The sequence below is a fragment of the Columba livia genome, chromosome 15 (assembly GCF_036013475.1).
Source record: "Columba livia isolate bColLiv1 breed racing homer chromosome 15, bColLiv1.pat.W.v2, whole genome shotgun sequence".
Taxonomy (NCBI): domain Eukaryota; kingdom Metazoa; phylum Chordata; class Aves; order Columbiformes; family Columbidae; genus Columba; species Columba livia.
The window spans coordinates 1,357,958-1,376,480 of NC_088616.1; the positions used below are offsets into that span (position 1 = coordinate 1,357,958).

General features: G+C 40.7%; 2 long non-coding RNA genes across 3 annotated transcripts in view; one reads left to right on the forward strand and one right to left on the reverse strand.

Annotated features, from left to right (window-relative positions):
* The window catches only part of LOC135575464 (uncharacterized), a 23,754-nt gene extending 22,116 nt beyond the window's left edge, over positions 1-1,638 (reverse strand). For both annotated transcript variants that reach the window (XR_010466273.1, XR_010466272.1), the window contains exon 1: positions 702-1,638. This is a non-coding gene — a long non-coding RNA (uncharacterized LOC135575464). The remainder of the gene's footprint in view (positions 1-701) is intronic.
* LOC110362180 (uncharacterized) overlaps positions 1-13,948 on the forward strand; it is a 47,591-nt gene extending 33,643 nt beyond the window's left edge. Inside the window, exons 2-5 of the long non-coding RNA XR_010466274.1 lie at positions 1,636-8,853; positions 9,615-9,731; positions 9,851-9,973; positions 10,420-13,948. This is a non-coding gene — a long non-coding RNA (uncharacterized LOC110362180). The remainder of the gene's footprint in view (positions 1-1,635; positions 8,854-9,614; positions 9,732-9,850; positions 9,974-10,419) is intronic.
* The last annotated feature ends 4,575 nt before the right edge of the window (positions 13,949-18,523 follow it).

Sequence of the window (18,523 nt, forward strand, 5' to 3'; positions counted from 1 at the left end):
GAGTCCTGAGACAGCTGGTTGAGGAGAGCGTGCGTGCGCTTGGCGGCCATACTGGAAAAAGAAAAGCAAAAAAATAAAATCACAGATAGTCCTCAAAGCTGTCAAGTCAGCATCTCTCACACATGCTGGGATGCATTTAGAGCCAGTCTGTTTGTTCCAATCCGCTCTTCAGGTCGACGAAACAAGCCATTTCCAATCATACTGATCTCACGGACTAAGGGTCTCTGTGCTGGCGACCTCACCAGACATGGTGTCTCAATCTTGTGCTGGCCAGAGGTTTATCTGATGGCACAGAACAGCTGCTCAGGATGTTCCAGTCTTTGTCGCTGTGCCTCTGGGACAGCGCGGGACTGGAGGGTGACAGAGCTGCTGTGTGTGTCTGGAGCAGCTCCAGGAGCAGCAGCTCCGGCTGCGTGGCCCGGCCAGCCAGAGCTGCCTATGGGGACACACAGGATCTGCCTCAAAAAGTTACTTCAGCTGAAGGCAACTTTCTGACGATGACACAAGACCTTAAGATGACTACACTCAAAATTTACATATCAGTATCTAGAATTACTTGGTACAAGCTAGGGGCTGTGAATTGCTGAGTTAAGCTGTGTTAGCAGAAGAATACAGCCTCATTAGTGCTATGGAAGTGTTTCTGACCTTGTTCTTCTCACATAAAAGAACTGTTTGGAGCTGAGGACTGCAGAAGACTTTACCTGCGTTGTTGTGAATATCTTTTTCTTCGGTCCTCTTCCCCACGTGCAGCAATAGCAGCTGTCAGTAGGTGCAGGTTTAGGGCTGACAGAGTCACTCTGCAGTGAAGAGCTGAGCACACCTGGCACCCACGCTCCATTTGGAGGTGGTGAGTTGCTCTGGTTTTCTTCTGCCTCGGCTTGTTTAGTTGACAAGGAACAGATCAGAGTCACTCAGCAGAGAGAGAACTCTGCTACTCATCCACCTCCAAAACAAACTCAGAAGCTGAGCCAGGTCACTCTTACTTTCCTGGCTTGAACTCCTCCTGCTCTCCATTGCTGACAGTATCACCATATCCACCGGTATCAGTGGACGTGAATATGCCCAGGTGGTGCATTAACCATCATTGCTTCTGTTCCTGATGCCGCCTCATTAATTCTTGTACTTCTAAGCCAAGCTTTGCTTTTTCGACAGTTTGTTTAGCAGAGAATGAACAGTCAGCTGTTGGTGCTGATTCATTCTTCATCACCTGGGATTTCTCGAGCTGTCAGCAGCGATTCCAAGTGCGACTCTTCAGATCTGCACTGCTGAGCAGTTCCACTTGCTGTGGACCAAATAGCAAAAAATTATCCACAGCATTACGTCTCATAACCTAATCAACCACCTTTTGTAACCCACTCTGACCTTTGCTAGTACAATATTAATGGCACAACTCCCAGGATGAATGCCCTGATATGAACACATTGAGACTCACATAATTTTCTGTATAACCTTCATGGCTGAAATATTTATATGTAAACGTTTGCGGTTTTCCTTACTAAATTGTATCTTATTTTTTCAGACTATTTATTGAATTTGTAAAGGCTATTCTCATTTCTAATCCTGCCTTTCAGTATACTGGGAACTCCTCCCAAACTTGTGGAACTTTAATAATTGTATTCTAACTTCCAATTCCAGCATCCAAGACACCGAAAAAACCCACCAAACAATATTTTACACGCCTCTGTAAACGCCACCAAGTTGCTGATAATTTTTTACTACTTTTCAACCACCGCTAAATCTATAGCAAGAGTAACATGGAAATCTATGCGTAAATTTGGAGTCGCTGCAAGAAAAGCCAGGAGACGGGTGTGAGGGTAGACTTGTACCCCTTCAAAGGAGACTATCTTCTGTAAACATGACGTTTTCAGTAGCCCTTGCATTTAGTATCATGAGAGCTAATAAAAGCAGTTAGCAGGCAGAGCTCAGCCTCTGAGCTATTGCTTGTTGCAGCCTTTTCATCCGATATTTCTGCCTCTTGTCTTGTGCCTGTCCCGACAACAGGAACCGCAGCACATGGCCAGGGACATTTGATATATGAGAAGCCACCAACCTCCACAGAGGGGACACGTTGCCAGTGCGAAGCATCTTGTCTGAGATGTAACTTCTCCCAACTTGCATCAGGTTCTTAATCACTTCATTCGGAGGGGGAACACCGCCCTTAATGTTGCCAATGTATGACCAAGACTGTATTTCCCTGGATAGCTGTGAGAATGCCATCTGAGACATTTTCAAAAGCCTTGTTAAAATTAAAATACACAACTCCTACTGCTTCTCCTGCATCCATAGGAGCCGCTACCCTGTCGTGGAGGGAAATCAGACTTGCTCAACACGGTTTGTTGTTCACAAATCCATCCTGTTATTCACCTCCTACTTATCTCCTGGATTACTGCAAATTATTTTTATTATTCTACAATGGTTTTTTTCTAAACTTACTTAATGAAAAAGAAATGAGTTGGATTCCTGAATAAAATCAATATTTTCAGTTAAGTTACAGGAAAATTCACCTGTTCTTTGCAGCTTGCAATGATAAAAGACATCTAATTTCATCAAATTAAAACAAATTCATAATTAAAAAAAATGCATTTGTCTCTTCATTTTTCTTCTTGGCTTTATATTGTCTTTAGCATGCATGGGTACAGCTCCATCAGATTAATTTCTGTAGCAGCTCTGTGTTCCACTGTCCCCTTCCTTTTTCACCACCATCCACGACATTCCATTTCTTATTATTCTATTACTAAACCATTTTAAAATCATCCCTTTTATTTGCAAATATGTTATTAATGGCACTATTATTAAAAATTTGCTGCTCATATCACTAATCTTCAAAATGGTTAAGAAGAAAAGAATACACAATCAGTGCATATCTGAAATCCATCGCAATGGTACTGTCACGTGGTTTACCAAAACTGATCTTTCTATGCCAACGGATAGAAGCAAAACCTTCACAGCTGCACATGGCTTTAACAAAAATGTTTTGGTAAGTCACAACCATCTGGAGCTCCGGCAAGCTTTGCAACAGGTGAAATGTAACAGCTGGACTCTTAAAGGTCTTTTCCAACCAAAAGGAATTGATGGTTCTGTTGTCTGTGAGACTGAAGGCCACACCAAGATTTTAGAGACATTAAATCATCCCAGCCATGGTTTTAATACTCTTCTGGGTTAAAATTCATTGCTTGGCACAGAGAGTTTTGGATTTCTTTTCAACTTAAATCTACAAGCTATTGAGACAAAACCTGGGGTTTTATTTTCTGAATTACCACACATGCTGTTTGGAATATAACAGTAAGAAGTGGGTTTTATATACACAACTCAAAAGCATTAGTTTATAAGAAAAGATTTGACACGTAGTGTATAGGTTGGTTCAGCTGCTTAACCGCATTGATTGTGAAATGTTGAACTCGAACCAGCTCACACAGGATTTGTTTTCATTTATCTCTGTTGGAAGAAATAACACATACAATTTAAGCCAAATTCCAGTGATTTGCTCTGACTTTTACTAGTGCATGCCATGTAAAATGTACTAATAATGCCAAAAAATGAAACACTGAATGTTCCTCTATTTATCCTCCATGTATCATTTTCTCATTTTGCTAATCAGGCTCTAAAGCGATGGTAATGGAAATGATGCAAAACACAAGCGTTTAAAAGCTGTCCCTTAGTACAGAGCTTTACTACCTTTGTGGTGGGGGGTTTCTTTGTATGTACATGAAAGAAAATGTCTTGTCACGACTCGTTTTTGTCTTTTTTTGTGCCCCACCTACAACTCCCTTATTTTAACTAAAGATTTAGATGGAAAACTGTGTTCTTCTCCTAGATCTGTTAAATATGACAAATGCATTTCGTCTCTTTAGAAAGATGAATAGGCTTCAATTCTGAGAAAGTAATATTGGCACACTTTGGTTTTGGACCTGAATTCTAAGGGATTAACGACTGCATTTATAAAGATTTCTGGACGGTTACAGTAAACACTTCTTTGCTCAATGGATTTAGATGACAATTTACTAAGTAAATCCACAGGCTCATTCACTTAGATTTTTATAGCGAATGACAGAAACAAATACGTGGAATTCTTTCTGGACAGCGCAAAATAAAAGGTCAAGGTTTTTTTGGTATACTAGCTACCACATAGGCATATTTCACATGGGCTTTCTAAAGAGGACTCTGCCTTCATAACATATTAAATGGAAGATTTTTTTCGATGCTTTCCACCAGTGTATGAAAACAAGGCGAAAGAAGCAGGACCATTTCTGTCCTGATTCAGGTGAGATTAATTTTCTGCAGGTATGCAAAAAACCCCCCGTTGTTCGTCTAAATCTACACTCTCCATGCTGCTTAGGGCAAGAGACATAAGGGAGCAAAACTGCCTTGTGCAAGTGTCTGCTTCTTGAGGGAAAAAGTGCCTGTGTGCTGGGAACTGACTCTGGAGTGACTCCAAGGGAACTGAGACCGAACAGCCAGCTTTTAAAAAGGTGGAGTGAGAACATCGTCGAAGAAGAGATTAAACCTCTGACCCTTCCTCAACTGAAGGAGAACAACAGAATCTGGTGACAGAAATTAGCAGGGAACTGCTCCATCAGGGATGGAGGTTTGAATACACACAGTTCACAGCTCCAAAATTAATGGAGCTTTTTTGTGTGTGTTTGTTGTTTGTTTGTTCATTTTGTTTTTGTGTTTGATTTTTTTTTTTAAATGGGCAATTCCCTAAACACAATCCTGCAGAACTGCAGACAGCTGCATACCAAATGTAAGACAGTGGGCCCATTCCCATTATGTTGCATATCATGCAGCACTCAAGACTCTCATGGCAACAACACTGCTACTACAGAAATGTAACGGTAGCAAATAAATGATTGTAAACTAATATTTACTCTTCAAGTTTGCAGCTAAGTGTAGCTTTCACCTGAATGCCTGTGGGCAATCTCACTTCACCCGCCCCCAACAATGACTTGAAGGATGCATCTTGTCTTACCAAAAACTGGCTGAAAAGGTTCAACTTCTCACAAGTAAGAAATGCTACTTAACATTAAAACCTTTTCCTTAGGGGTGTACATATGAATTACATATGACATCCATGTACCATAGTAGCAACTGGGATTGTGAATGCACACATGCATATGAATAAATAGAACCAAAATTATTGGCAGCAGTAGCACCATGCTCCCACAGAAGTTTACAAATCTCACATTACTTCTCATATTAACACCGTAAAACATTCAAATGACGCTGCTCATCACAGCAGCCACATTGCCAGTCTGGTTTGGTCTGCTGCCCCGAAACTCTGCATGGTTCCAAAGAGCAATTTTCATCATCTAAGTTCTTTTAAGAATAGCATTTCCTTTCTAGTATTTTAGAATTCTAGGACTACTCATTTGGTGTTAAATCACGAAGCTATAAGTGTCTCAAATACTCTAGATCATTATTTTATCAATAAAGCTGATAAAAATCTATATGTCAGGAAACTAATCTGCTTTTAAGCACCAATATACCTGTGAAGCCTGGGTTGTTATTCCTGGCAATGACATTAGTGTGTGACAATAATGCTATTTTAAGATGCACCACCTTCCAAAGGTAACCCCAGACCGATTCAAGACAATAATTCTGATTACTTATATATGTGCAATAAAAGGTACCCAGCTATTCTAATCTTGTCCAACTGTACTCATTTAAACTAATTCCTTTTCATCTTCCCTGTGACACAGCCAGTTTCCTTGCTGATTTTGTAAAGCTTTTGACACTTCTTTTCATTTTTGCTGTTCTATTTTCTTCTCAACAAGAGTCGCTCCTTTATTCCGCTTGATAAAAGCAGAACGCTAGGACTAACATAGCACACCAGTTTAACCGCTTTTCCAGAAATATCCATTTCAAGGGCTTTTATATGTTAATTTGACGATCTGCTCACTTCTATGCATATTGCACGTGTTCAAGGACAAATAAGAGTTCTACTAAAGCGGATTGAACTACATGATGTGAAAACTGTGGGCAGCTGGAGGAAGGTGCAGTAACGGCCATCACGAGACGATGCAGAAACAATGAGGAGGCCGGTAGCAGGGACCTGTCCTGAGACAGACGCTCTTGAAGTACGTAAAGCCACCAAATGGTAATAGGACAGGTAAAGGAATCTTTAAAACAAAATTCCAAGTAGTATTATTACAGGATAAACACAAGGTGGAAAATTGTCAATAGATCATCTAGACAAAACAAAAGGAATTGGAAAAATATTAATAAAGCTCTGTGTGTTGTGTTATGACATCTATCTATTGTGGTAGCATTCCATAAAAAGGGAAAATATCATCTGACTTCAATATGAAGTAATTGTTTTTGCAGTATAGCCAGATTTAAGGGTGCTGATTCTGGTTCCTGGAGCAGTCAAGGTGTGGTGGCTGTTGCAGATCATCTTTTCCCTACCAAAGCCACCAAAACAGGAAACGTGCCTATAGCTCAGCAGATCCAGTTGTAATATTAATATGTGGACGTTGCTCAGAGGTAACCAGAACTCTTTGAGGAATATCATCCATCTCCATATTCCACCAGAATACACCATCCTGTACCGGAGCACGTTCTCCTTTTACAGACACAGTATGTGAACGCGGATGCAATTGTGAAGACTGCGCTTCTTAACACAGGAGTCAGAGTTCCTGGTATCGGGCTCTGCACACAGAATGAAGCCTGGGGCTGAAAAGGGATCTTTGAAGAGCCTGTAAAACCAACATTTTACATTTTGTGCAGCAAGCTTACAATGCAGATTCTGATAGCTGAGGAGAAAATAAAGTACTCAAAGAGAACTAGAACAGTGAAAAGCTCATTCTACCAGACAACATGAAGAGTAGCAGAGCCAGGGAATGGCCCTGCTGAATGGTAATTGTCTGTGTGTTGAACACAAGAAAGGGCAGCAGATGAGTATGGCTGCTAGAGATGCTGTGATGGTAAATAGTCCCCAGGCTGTGCAAGACAGCACATGTACCCATTACCACACCGTGAAGCCCATTGATTCATGCCACCATGTCAGAAAACAAACTGAAAGGGCTGGGGCAGGTGCTGGTCCTGTTCTGCCATGTGGTAACAGCCTGGGGCAGAGAAATAGCCCTGGGAGAGAAGAGTTGGGATGGCCACCTCAACCACAGCAAGATTCACCCTGTTATATCTACCACAGCATCTTACTGCAAAGCAGCCAGAATTTCTCAAGGGACATCAAAACTGAGACCATGTAGTCCTTCAGTCCTGGAAGTCTTCTGCACCCAAATGCTTCATTTCCTGCTGAACAACGTGGGTGAGTTCAGACAAGACAATTACCTGTGTGAGAGCAGGACAAGCTCCAGGCACAGAGCAGCTGGCGTGGCAGCTCCCGCTCTGAAATGTGGGTGCCGAGCGAGTGCCTGGGATCACCTTGCGGAATTAACGAAGGTGTAAAACTCCTCCCACTGTTCTGAGAGATCAAGATAGAAAAAGTGTCAAAAACCATCCCTTTATATGCAAACACTAGTTTGCTGAAAATGTCAGAGAACAGGAGCAAACAGGACTCACAACGGCTCCAGGACTTCTTTGGATTACTGGAAGCAGTTTTCAGCTCTGATTTTCTGAGCAGCAGGTCCGTATTTCTCAGTAAGTGCTCCTGATTAGTCATGTCTTTATTTTATTTTTTTACTTTTTTGACCTTTTCTATCTGGGACAACATATTGGTATTTTGTGAGCTTCCAAGGATGAAGGTTTTATTTCTTTCCCTTTCCCAATTCTTGTGCGAGTAGGACAAATTCTTTAGGAATGAATAGAAGCTATTTGGCTTAGAAAACTTGCCCTTTTTTGGTTCTGTCTTTCTCACATGATGTCATGCAGTTATTTTTCTGAATGACTTCAACGTGTTTGCCTCAACAAGTCTGCTATTTTATTTTTATTATTATTATTATTATTATACTTTTCATCTTTTTTTGGTTTTTCATAATATCTGGGAGATGTATTTTAATGAATATATAAGGTGATAAGCACTACATGTGTTCTGTAAACATCAGTTGTGTCTCCTGCCACAATTTCTGTATTGAGAATCTCTGATAATATTGAGCTGATTGTAAATACCATAATTACCAGACATCTTCTACCATTTTAGTCTTACAGTTTTTCAATCTGTTATTGTCACTATCTCTATACTCCATTATACTATTTCATTGTTATTATGGAAGCGTGACTCTATTTGATACAATTATATTAGTACGAATTAAAGAAAGATTCCCTAAAAAAAAGTAATTAAATCTCCTAAAAGAAAGGATTCAAAAGAAAGGGAATTCTAAAGATTTCTCTACCACAAAGATTTCTGTGGTAACTGGAAATACACAAACACAACAGACAATTCCCTCTCATCTGGCTTCACAAGTGAAGGGGGCAAATTCCAGATTGCTAACATGGCATTTTGGATTGCTGAAATGGAGTTGAGCAATCTGGAGTTTGGAACAGCAATGTGGGATGGCAAACCCAAATCTGATAAGGAGATAATTCATGGCACCGACTACATCTCCTGCCTAGTTTGGTCAAAAGAATTTGTGTAATCTGATTGTTGGCTTCTCAGTGCTCAAATAACTGCAAAGTATTTCCTGAGAAGCCTGAGGAAAAGCACCGGGCTTCTGTCATAGCACTTCTTCTCTACTAGGGAGAATTTATCATAGTATTTTGTCCCTTGAGAATATATTGAATTTAAATGGCTATTGTGTAGGTATTCTGCTGCTTTTTGGTAGATACAGCCAGAAGAAAACCCAGCAAGGTATCACAGAATCGATGGCAGCAGCAGTTCTGAGCTACCGAAGAGATGTGCCTTCCCCAAAGCAAGCACTCCACTGATACGGGATTTTCCAAGAGGAAACGACGTGTGTAGGTGCCTCAGGACAGCTCCCGTGGCTGCAGAACACAACGCGCTGCCAAAGAGCTCGACTGCAAAGAATAACCAACAAGACTCCGCAAATCTGTCCCTAACATCTCCGACGTACTTAGTAACACTGCTTTAAAGATGGCTTGTGTTATTTATATAATACTTAAAATCCTTACAAATATTCAGCTGCCGTTGGCTTATTTTTCCTTTCTCCACTCCAGACCTTGACATAGCACAGCTGTTCAAAGGTTCATTTTTAATATGGAAATTATTTTCATATTTTAAAAATAAATTCAAACCCACACATATCCACCCAGCTTCTTGATGTTTCTCACTTTCTGAAAACCCTATGCAACTAAAATAGATCCAGTATGAATTTTAATCCGTTTTGACATGGAAGATAAATTCTTCTGTACATTTGATTACTGATGAAGTTATACACTTTTGCGATGTCTCTTAACTAGCTCTTAAATTTGAATAATTTAAAATAAAAACATCTGAATTAAACAAATTAAACACTCCATGAAACCTTTTAATACTTTTTCCATTTCCCAAATCACATGTACAAAATAATGCCTCTCTATCGGGACCTCTCCTTTCTAAAACCCTTTGCTTACCTCTGTTACTTGCTGTTGCTTTATCTGTAGTGTCTAATAGTGCATGCATTTATAATGTAGCAGGTAAAGACAATGAGCAGCACTGGTAATTAAACAGGAGAAACAAACCCTTTGTGCTTCTTTCATGTTCTTCGCTGCATGTCTAGGAGGAGCCCAGAAGTCCCCATCGGGATGGCAGAGGGGAAAGCTGCCAAAGATTCCCACTAGGCGAAGAAAGGACGCAGAAAACCGAGCTGCACAAACATTTGCACTATGGCAATGTGGTAAGTGATTCAATCTCCCTGGTTATCAAGATAAGTCATGTTGTAACTGCCATCTCTCTCCTTCTCCAAGTTCTCAATGAAACGTAGCCAGCCAGTTCAAGTCTAACCTTTCCCACCAGAGCTGCTCAGACTGTGGTCTGCAGGAATCAGAAGACAGGCTGCACCATAACTGTTTTTTAATTCATGCACTTTCCTTCCCACTCATGCAAAGAAAGAAAACACCCCATTCCGCAAGGGAAAACGTAAGTTATGGAATTCAACATTTACACTATCTGTATTCATTTATAAGTCAATGCTTTATGGCATCAATTGTCTGTGTGTCTCTTTTCCTACAGAACTGAGAAATTCTTCATATTGAAAGTACAACTCTCATCCCCACTGCCACAAACTACCATTAACATACAAAAATCTGCTTTACTTCTTATTGGAATATATAAAAAGCTGTTTGAACGTTCACGATGCAGAGTAGTGGGGGGTGCAGAACAATTAGTCACTAAATGGAATGTGTAAAAAAAAAACATAAGCACAGAAACACCCTGTAATTTCCTTCCCTTTAGTTATATTTTCTCATGTATTTGCCGTGCAAATCAACTGATATAAGTGATAAAGTGTAAATTTCTTTTTAAGTAACATGTTATATATTAGTAATTTTGTATTTATAACTTCTATATCATCTTGCTATTTTCAGGATAGACATCTGGATAGACACCAGGATAGACATCTCTTCTGTTACTGGAGAGGTGTTTTAACCAAAAGATTTATGCAATACTTTTAAAAAGAAAAGTGGCAATTGGAGCTGACACATTTCTTAGTCCTCGATAATTTCCGGAATCATTGACTCTGATGATTATCCGTCTTTCTTAAGTTTAATGTTGAGCATTCTCAACCATAGTCTTCTACAGGAATTTAAAATTGCTTTACATACCTGAAGGGAACAACACCCATCTTGCAAAATCTCACTTTTATATGTATGCTAAAATGGAAGAAAATAAAAAGTGACACATTAATAAGAAACCTACCGCACATAACTAAAACTCTTGAAATTTGTTAGCAGAGAAGCAAGCGAGATGTTGCTATCCTTACTATACTTCATGGTCCAGGAGTGCATCAAGAGAATTTGAAGTAGGAAAGCCGGTAATACTTCTGTGATTTTGAAGAATCCTGTGAGGATTATACAATAGAAGACCTATTGATTTAATAAGTTTCAAACACAGACAGCAAATACAAACAAGACAATGGATACTTTCAAAGCTAACTGGAGTGAATCCAGCTGCAAAGCAGCGGCTGCAGCAGGAGGACAGAACACAGACACTGGTGGAAGGGCCACTGGAGAGTGGGAGCTCAGACCCCGAGGTCACCAGGAGCTCTGGGACATTTTCAGCTTTTCCTCATCTACAAGGGAGAAGGGCAGACAGTGTTTCCAATGGTACCACGCTGCAGTGAATTGATGTCTCTACCACAGTTTCCATCTGCCTGTGTCTGGGGTGTCAAGGTTTTAGGCAAGGCGGCAATAAACCGTGGCAGACGCTCCCTGTTATCCCCTTTACCTCCCGCCACCCCTTCCTTTAGATCGGAAAGATGATAAGAAAGATAAGGGGAAAGGAAGAGAGACTTAGACTTCAAGTCGGAGAGTTTTAACGGGTTTTACTAATGCTACTAATAAACAGACAATATATACAAACATACAAAGCCAATGTCAGGTGGTGGGTGCGGAGCTGCGTCACTGCGCAGCAGAGCTGGGGCTGCGGGGCTGGCGGCTCCAGCAGCTGCAGCTCAGGCCCCGGGAGTCCCGGGCGGGACTGCACAGCAAAGCGGAGCCTGGCTGCAGGATGCGGGGCCTGAGGGCTGTGGATCACAGACAGACAGACAGACGGGGCCTCTCTGGATGCCGGCCGTGGGCGAAGAGAGACAGACCCCGTGGTCACCCTCTTATATAGGGGTATGACGATTATGGGATGGAATACTTCCGTTGGTCAGTTCTAGTCACCTGTTCCATCCACCCCTCCTCAAACACGCCCCTCTCACAACGGAACGGGGAAAACTTATCAGTCTTTCTTGGCTACCATAGTAACAAATCTAAACACGAGCTTCTTCAGCATCCCGTTGGTCTCTTGTCAGCACCGAGTGCAGCATCCTAGGAAAAATATGCAGCTAGAACTCAGAGGAGTACAGCCACCTAGAAGAACTGAGCTGAAAGAAACAGCACTGAAGGAGAACCGGTCTGGTTTTTAACAAAACCAGGACATGGGGTTAATGCTCCTTCTGAGTCCTATTTCTGCTAATTAAAGACAGTGCACCAGCCTACTGGGAGCTCTGGTACAGCAGGTTAACTACAACGGGGTTTATTTGCTGGCTCAGTGGTGGAATCCATCTTCTTTGGAGGATTCACAAGGAAATATTTCAGATCTGTCCCCAGACGTTCTCTCTGCTATGATAGCGTCTTCTCTCAAGATGTTGGCTTCTGATTGCGACACCACTGCCACAAAACTCAAATGGTTAACTGAACTGTTTGTCCCAAATTATTTCATATGGTTGCTCAGGCCTAATAATGGACTCCAGGAGAAAATAAAGAAGAGGGAGGACATGCCCAGCAGTCTAATGTGAAATGTAAGGCAATAGGAAACAGAGAACAAAAAGCAAAGGAAGAATGAATATTTAATACATTTGAAAAATTGGGGGGGGGGGGGGGGGGGAATCAATAAATCCTTAATCAGTTCAGAAATAACAGTAAATAAAAGATCTTCACAATCCAAATTGCAAAACAACCAATTAAGTGTCAACAGGTAAATACCACTAATATACTCCCAAAAGGAAAAAATAAATGGCATCATCCTCCAGAATGTGGACGAAACTGTTAAACATGAAACTACAAGTCAGCTTATGCATCTGTAAAATGAACGTTCAGCTTATCGCACAGCTGACTGTAAGAACAACCTTATAAAATTAATGCTGACATTTTAAAACATATATTAGAAACTGAAAAGAAATGCAGCAAGACCTCCACAATTTCATGTTTAAAATGAAAATTGTAATGAAATTTGCTTCCACCTCCCTATTGATAAAGAAGACCAATCTCCAGGGTTCTGGACCATCTGGATTTCATATCAAATGACGAACAGCATTCAAGTTAAAACCAATGAAAGCTAAGTAGGCTTTTTTTCAAATAATGTGTTGCAGGAGGAACACGAAACAGTTGATCTAATTCAGGTAAGAAGCACAGAAAGCTGGACCGTAACTAGTGCATGCCAAGAAACACAGAAAAAGCAGCTAGTTTTGGACAAGGAAAATCAACTTACTGCTTTTCAGATGAAGAGGCAGCCTGGAATCCTACTCACCAAAATCAACAGCAAAGTTGTACTAACTCTGGTTAGAGCAGAATATCAAAGCCAGAAATGTACCAACATTGTGTTCACTCCAATTCGGTAGAACACCTGCTGCAGTGACAGTGAAGGAATGCTTTTCCACTATCACCCCTGGATGTTCTGTCTTTTATCTCCTGGAATCCAGGGCTCTTTCAAAGACCGGACGGAAGAACATTAAGTAAAGCAACATACATATTTGAACAGTGCACAAATATATGCAAGTAATATAAATGTTTAAAAGGCATGGCTGTGACATTTGAAGAAAAAGTCAATCTTGAGCAGAATTTAAACCCATACCCAGATACTAATGACACTTCCATTGGGTTTTAAAAAAGAAGGATCCAACAGGCGTCAGAAGCTGCAAGATGCAAAGGATGCAGAAAACTCACTGGAGTTCAATGATGACACCAGAGTAACATATCAAAAAGTACACTATCCAAAGCATTTTCAGTTACTGGAAAAACAGTGTTTTCCAGAGATTGATAGGAACTGAAGTTGGACCAAGGGTTGGACTGGATGATCTCCGAGGTCTTTTCCAACCCTGTCGATTCTGTGATTCTGTGAACTGAAAAACATTTTAGCACAAATGGAGAGAGTTTTGAGCAGACAAGCAAAATATTGAGGAGCACGCCAGAATCCCAGAGGTACCTCTGTTGGTTTGTCATCCTCATTATAAATCAGCAGTAAGAAAAATAATGGTTGACTTGGAGGATATTTTTCTATGGCATAAGCTTTGCAAAGATTCAGTATGCTCAGGAGATAAATGTAATCAATACGAAATAATTGTTTAAATGTAGGTTATTTAATTCTAAATATTATGTTTATGCCAGTAAAAATGAAAGCATAAAATAAGAAGTGTCTGGAGTTAAAAGGTAGTGATTTGGGGGGCCTTATTCTCTCCTTTATGGCACTTCACGTAAGTAATCATTTCTGTGCAAAGTGCAAGCAAAACTAAGATTGTCTACTTGGTATTTCTTATCTAATAGACACTAGATATATCACAAAGTGAGAGGTGTCTTGTACTTGTTGATTCCCCTTTGCAAGTTACACATGTAACTTTACATTTGAATTTACGTGTGCTCATGAGACAACTGGAATTGTGCTGCTCAAGATTTAACGCACTGCAGAGTTTTGTCTGAATGATGAACTCCTCCTGCTCTCAGTTTAAGATGTCAGCACTTGAACTGCTTAGTCATAGTGCAGTGAGGAACCCAATAGTTAAACAGAGTAATCACAATTAATTAGCCATCAAAAATGTTAATTATTAAAGATGATTAAGACCTCAGGAAGGTCAACATTGAACTGATATTCCCAGTAAATTACTTACTTAATTTTTTTTTCAAGCATCTGGATTCTTGCAAATATCCTAACTTACAAAATCATTACACTTAGTTCTTATTTGATAATATATTACAGGAATTACAGAGAGCAGAATTACTGCTAAAGCCTTGAAAATAATTCATCTATACAGCTACCTCATTGTGAATCATGTAAGGCGATTCACATGTAAAGCTGATACTGTAAAGAAACATCTCTAACTTACAGATACAAAGACAGTTCTGAACTTTTACAATTCAGTGGCTTCTGCAGAATCCCTCGGACAGATTTTATGTTCCTTAAACCGTGATAATCAGATATAACTGTCATGTCTCATAACTCTTAAGAGTGGGTGAAGAGGCTGAGTAACTGCAAATTCTTTATAACCATTAACTGCTGCGAACACCAAATAAAGCCACCACCTTTCACACACTGTACTTCTTTCACGCTAGGCACACCTACAACTTAGGTCTGTAACTTTTTACACTAATTCCTCTGAACAAAAACTGGGGAAAAAGTACTGCAGTTCACTGCTGAGCATGTGAAATTAAGCTGCTATTCGTTAAATTTTAATGTACAGAGCTGTGAGCTGCGATGACCGCAAAGACAGCATTCCTTCGGTTGTGCAGCCGCGTTCTGGGCGAGGCGCTGCCAGCTGAGCTGCCCAGACAGTGCGGGGAACTCTTTAACCGGCTTGCCAAGAAATTCATCTGCTGGGGCTCTCCAGCTGTGCTCATCACTTCACAAACAGCTGGCATCGTCTGAAGAGGTTGCTACTTTCACCCATTTTTTAGCACCCGCAAGCCCCAGGGAGTGAAGCGGCCGCCCTGAGCCACTGCGGGTCAGCGGAATCACTTCCAGCTCCAGCTCCAGACGAGTGAATTTGTGATGCCCCTGAACGGTCCCCGCACCCCGTCCCATTGAGCCCCCAAGGGGACAGCGTGTACCCACCAGCGCTCTGACACCTCTGCTCCCTGCAGAGAGAGCTCATGGGAATAATTAGGGGACAGAATTATCGAAGATTTTGCTGTTTGAATCTAGTGAGTAGAGACGATATTAGGAGTTATAACCAAAAGGGTTAAAACTTTGTTAAATACGTAGATTTTTCACAGAAATAACGGAAAGCACATGCTCAACAGGCAGCTCGCTTTCCTGCCAACATCAAATCTTGATTCCAAGCCTTTGGGTCATTCCAGTATTTCAAAGAAAAGAGTTGCCAGACCTTTGTTTTTTAATGAGGACAATACCGAACACTGGCCCCTAGCTTAATTTTAAAAAATGAAATTATTTTTAAAAATGTTTACCATGTTTACACTGGAAATACAAAAGATTTCTGTTCTATGGTCTATCCTTTTTAATAGTTAATGTATTATTAATGTAAATCATTCTACAAACAAAGAACAGGTCAAAGTTTATTTTCTAAGTTTCATGGTTTCTTTTTAAACAATTGTATCTTAAAAACTTGACTAAAGTGTCCAGCAGAAACAGCAAAGGCATTCATCACTGCCTCTGATTATTTGGTTTTCATGGTACAGCCACGTAACTTCTATGAATACTTATTAAGAATATTTAGATGCTTGGACCAAGTGCAAAAACATTAATCCTGAACAATCTGAGGCTTAAAATTTCTTTCATTCTCAATTATATTCTTCATATGCAAGAAATATATATAGTTATGTGATTATAAGCAGATGTAGTAAAATATACACTGCTGTAAAAGTAGAAGACTTAAAATTGCCTCTCAGTATTTTTTTCTTCTAAATGCTCTATTGTATATTAATTAGCATTCTTTCTGAAACTCAGTCATTTGATATCTGAGAAGTTTTTAACACTACAAAGTTTTAACTGATGAGTTCATATGTACATTCAGTCTGGAAAAATCTAAGGAAAGTGATTTAATTTGAAAACGGTCAACACAACAGTGCAAGTGTGGATGCTGGAGCTGAGTTAATACAACTGAGGTGCTGCCATCAAGGGTTCCCCTGTCTCTGGCCACACGTCTTCGCTCCCGCCCCTTGAATCAGCACGTGCTGACAAGACCCTTGTCAGAAGGACCCTTCTCATCTTTTTCAGTAAGTTCAAGGAGTGGAGCAAGCAAAAGATCATCCTTACAGGAAAGGAAATGGTCTCCTGCCAGATGAGTTCCCTGCCCTGGACTAACAGAGAGGCAGGAGCTGAAGCCAGGATCAAGATGACTGTTCCCATCAGGAGCAGCTCTGAGATGCCTCAGCCAAGTACTCAAACTGCACAAAACCAAGCAGAAGTGATGGCAAAAATAATGGATGATGCTGCTATTCTCTTGGAATCTACAGCAGAAAAAAAAGAAGATTGTGGCTTCAGGGGTGATAAAAGCCAAAATTATGTTTCCAAGCCTCTGGCTGCCTATGGGGTTAGAATATATCATATTTTTATCTAAGAAGTATTATAAAATAAGACTTGGTTGTTATTTTGAGTGATGAAAAATAGTAAATAAACCATATAGAAATGGTTTATTCCTAATGAATCAAGAAATAAGCTGTGATACACAAGGTTTGATGCTACTCAAGCCTTTACGATGTGTTTAATGAGACCTTTTAGAAAACAAACAAACTAAAACCAAACGAACCAGCCTACCCAAAGAATACTTTAGAACTATAGAAAATCAGTTTGAAAGGGACTGCTGGAAATCTGATCCAATCTCCTGCTCAGAGCATGGATGATGTTGAAATTAGGATGAGTTTCTCTGGAACATGCCTAGTTAAGCTTAGATTCCACCCACTCCAGCCTCTGCTGGGGAGAAAAACACACTCAGTGCCTCCTTGCCCACCTTGTTCCAGCCCCCAGGTCACCCAGGTGTCCTCTGCTGGTCTGTCTCCAGCTTGTCACTATCTCTGGGGAGCCCCAAAGCAGACACAGCACTGAGCTGCAGCCTCACGGGTGCTGGTGACAAGGGGAATAATCACTCACCTTCCACAGGGCCAGTTGTTTCCTCAAAGCCAACCAGCTTGGTCAGGCACAATTTCCACTGAATTGCTTTTAAAGCAAACCTGGAAAGATATGGAATAGGCTTTTGTTGCATCAATTTTTCTCATGTTTCTAATTCATAATCTATGTGAGATTCTTCAGCTCAGAGAAGTACTGGCTGTTTCTCTCTAAGATTTATATAAAGCAGCTGCTGACTTTGTAACGAACGCTTCTACTGGGGAGTTATGTGGTGTGTCAATTCTCACATTTCGCATTTTATTCCACTTTAACACCTGTTTACATACTCTGCCCACAGAAAGCTGTCAGGTGAATAAGTATGGTGTGAAACGTAGAATGCCACCAGCACAGCTTGTAGGTAATACTCAAAACTGGTAAGAAACTACATTTGAAACAGCATATGTCACAATGTGGGAAATCTATCCCTGAACAAATCAGGAATCCTGCTTGTGGTTATGAAATTGCCGTATCATTAAATACCTCAGAGGATGTGAAGTCAACCACACGCTGTCAGGGCTGACTCACCCGTGTCTCAGACATGGGGCTGCAGAAAATGTCCCACCCTGGCAGCTCCCAGGAAAGAGGGAAAATAAAAGGCCAGTGGGGCACCTGAGCCAGCCAGTTCACCCAGCTCCTGCAAACCAGGCTCTGGAGCTCCAGAACTTCCCAAAAAGCTGAAAGCAAGATCAAATGTTACGACTGGACATCAAAAGCTAAAGCATTTGGGAAACGCCGTATGAATCACAGAGAGATGGAAAACCTGTACATGAAGAAGGAACAGCGAGACGTGCTCTGCTAACTGCGGGCCAGCCAAGAGAGAGGGAAATGGGCTTCAGAGTTCTGACCCAGACCTGCAGGCAACATGATGTAGAAAAGTTATGTACAGAAATGGAAGACACGGAGCACACAGACTATGTCCAAAACAGAATTCAAAATTGAGGAAGGGACGTATACACAGTATATTTAGTGTTTACTCATCTGTATATTTTGTGCCAGCTAATAGAAAGAATCATAAATTTGACAGAATTTTTACATCTGTGCTTGTCTGCTTCAATTATTGCATGTTTCTAAGAGGTGAGCAGTAAACCCTGAGCGAGCAAATTGAGGGCTGATGGAAAAGATGTGCTCACTATTTCAGAGACCCTGGGGACA